This window comes from Magnolia sinica, chromosome 14 (assembly GCF_029962835.1).
Source record: "Magnolia sinica isolate HGM2019 chromosome 14, MsV1, whole genome shotgun sequence".
Taxonomy (NCBI): Eukaryota; Viridiplantae; Streptophyta; class Magnoliopsida; order Magnoliales; family Magnoliaceae; genus Magnolia; species Magnolia sinica.
In genome coordinates this window covers 31,007,983-31,011,040 of record NC_080586.1, presented here as the reverse complement: position 1 = coordinate 31,011,040, position 3,058 = coordinate 31,007,983, and the positions used below count along the sequence as shown (strand labels likewise).

Genomic DNA, 3,058 nt, shown 5'->3' with positions numbered 1-3,058 from the left:
TTGTATTTAATTTGTATTGTTATGTATTATAAAAGCTTAAGACATTGATTTTTATAAGTTTTTAGGTAACCACTTAAAAATTGGGTTATGTATATTTGGACTCCCTCTTATACTTGATTTGTTTTTATTACTAACTCTGATAAAGAAAAAAATGTACGTGAAATTTGGGATATCTTCAAAGGTTAACACTCAGATTTTTGGAAAACGAGAGTATACTCGGGTTTTGGGAATCGGGGTGTTACATACTCCGTTCTCTCTTGGCACTACTTTAGGATTAATAGCTTGGTTAGATGTATCCCATGATTGAGCATTTTTGGCTTGTGTGTCGAAGTAATCCCAAGCATCTTCCAGTTCTTTGCTCATAAATTCGCCATTACACATCATCTCTACGAATTGGCACATTTTTGGACTCAGTCCTTCATGGAAGAAGTTAATTGTTTATCAAATTTTGTAGCCATGATATGGGCAAGTGAGAAGTAATTCCTTGAACCATTCTCAACACTCAAAAAAGGTTTCATCTCTTTTTGGGGAGAAATTCATTATGTCTTGTATGAGAGTGTTGATTTTATGAGCCAGGAAGAACTTTTTAAGGAACTCCAAGTTCATCTCAGCCCAAGTGCCAATGGACCTTGGCCTTAAGGAGTGAAGCTATGAATTGGCCTTCTCTTTTATTGAGAATGGGAATAATTTTAGTTAGATAGTGTTAGCAGGAACATTGTTAAAGTGTATGGTTGCAACTAGCTCTTCAAATTCTTTTAAGTTTAGATATGGACTTTATGAATCAAGCCCATGGAATTTAGGAAGTAATTGGATCATCCCAGGTTTGAAGTCCATGTTTCCTATATTTATTGGGAAAATAATGCAGGAAGGTGTACTTGTTCTCATCGGTTGTAAATAATCTCTTAAGGTTCGAACCGGTGGAACTTGGTGTACCTCACTCTCATCATGCACCATCCGAATTGGTGGTGTGCAATGTACATGATTCTCATCAAAATAATGTTCATCTTCGACCATAATTTCATATGGTGTTTCAGGAGTATTTAGATGTTTTCTAACTCATCAATGAATTCAAGACTGTCAACTAAACCTCATTCACTTAGAAGTCTTGATGAATGATCCCTTACACCCATGGGCACGAACCACACAAAACTCTACTTCTAATCCTAAGTACTAAGTCCTATAACAATTACAAAATTAAATAGATGGAGAGAGAAAGAATGTTACATGAAGAGGAGAACTAAAGTGAAGATTCTATAAAACAGAAAGCAGTGTCAGTAACGTTAGAAAGAAAATAGAAAAATAAGATGAATTTTAAAAACAAAAATCCTAAAAATTTGAAATTTCTAAAAACCTTGGTTTAGAAAAATTTAGAAACTAGAACATTTTAACTTAAAACAGAAATCAAAACTAAAAATCCTAAACCTAATCGTGTTCAACGCCACTTCACTAGGAACGGCGCCAAAAACTTGTTCACAACCCCAAGTGCAGGGCTGCGCTGTAGTAATAACTCAGTGAGACTAAGTTTGAATCCACAGGGAATGGGGAACATAGTCTAGTGCTAATCTAAGACTAACTTGGTTGGTTGGATTTTTATCCAGTGATTTTAAATGAAAAATAATAATAATAAAATACTAAGGATCTAGGAATCTGCTTGTAGTAATCTCAACATCAATTTGCTGCTTCAATATAAAATAACACAACTGGAATTGAAGTCATAATCTATCCAGTCGGATGATAGAGTGGTTAAACCATTCACAAATATTAAGATGAATATAATTTCAATTGACCAATTATTTCATTAAGCACGGGGATATCAATCGCAGGGAATCAAAAGCATCTAATGCACCCCTAGTCATCATTAGATTAATTAATTATATAGATAGATTCCTTCTCTAGATCAAGGCTAAATAATTACTAAACCATAGCATTCATTGTACCCGGAGTGCACAACAAATTTAGAAATAAACAACTCAAAGACTTTCAAAGTAAATTCAAACCAAACAAATCTAATATCATCATTCGAAATAATAGTATTGAATTCAACAAACTAAACACTGAAATTAAGTATAACCTTCATCCCTTAGCCTTAGCTAAGAGATTAGCCTTCAAAGACTAACATCTTAGAAAATATTTTAAAAAAAAAAAAAAACTAACTACATCGACTAATTGAAGGACTCCTTGAAGTTTTTCCACCTTTTGCTACCTCCTTCCTACCCTAATTCTTCCACTAAAAATCCTAAAAATCCCATATATATATAAGATTTGATCGGAACGACTTTGAAACCGCCTCCAATTTACATAGTTTACATAGCTTCAATGGGAGCTTCGATGAGACTTCGATGGCATCAAAGCCCTGGTGCATCGTTTAAATCGGGTTTTGGCGCGCGTCTGTCAAGTCTACTTAAGTTGTCGATCCCATCGAGAACCCCTTCGATGGCATCGAAGGGGTTCTCAATGGGATCGAAGGATGTCAAAATGTGTCTAATGAACAAACTTTGAATTTCATGATTTTTCCGATGTCATCGAACTGGCTTCGATGGCATCGAGTGCATCTTCGATGGGATCAAACTCTCCCTCAATGGCATCAAAGGGGTCCCAAATATGTCCAGCAAGCAAATTGGATTTTTTTGATTTTTGCGATGGGATCAAGCCACCTTCGATAGCATTGAACACTCACTTAGATGTCATCGGAGGTGTCCTCGATGGCATCGAATAGACAATTTCTGCACTTCCGATTTCTGTGCTTTGATTTCTTAAGTTTTCTTCATTCTTCACTTGATTTCCTTGGATCTTAGAATCTTGAAATCTTCATTCTCAACCACCATAGATCCATTCCTCTTTTTGGTAATCTTTAGAGTGTTAACTTACTGCTTTAAGCATCATTTTCTCCAAAGCTCTCGAATTTACATCACAAGAGAAAACAAGTGTAATAAGATCAATTAAGCACTTTAATTATCATAAAACCAAGGTATAATAAGGGAGAAATATGCAATATTTCACACTCAGCAGGCTTAATAGCCATTATCTTTATATATTGTTGTACCTGAAAGGATAAAGT

The 3,058-nt window shown here is 35.0% G+C and overlaps 1 non-coding gene across 1 annotated transcript; it reads left to right on the top strand.

The window, feature by feature from the left end:
* The first annotated feature begins 451 nt into the window (after positions 1–451).
* On the top strand, positions 452–558 carry LOC131226407 (small nucleolar RNA R71). Its single transcript, XR_009161794.1, has one exon. It is a non-coding gene; the product is annotated as a small nucleolar RNA R71 (small nucleolar RNA).
* The last annotated feature ends 2,500 nt before the right edge of the window (positions 559–3,058 follow it).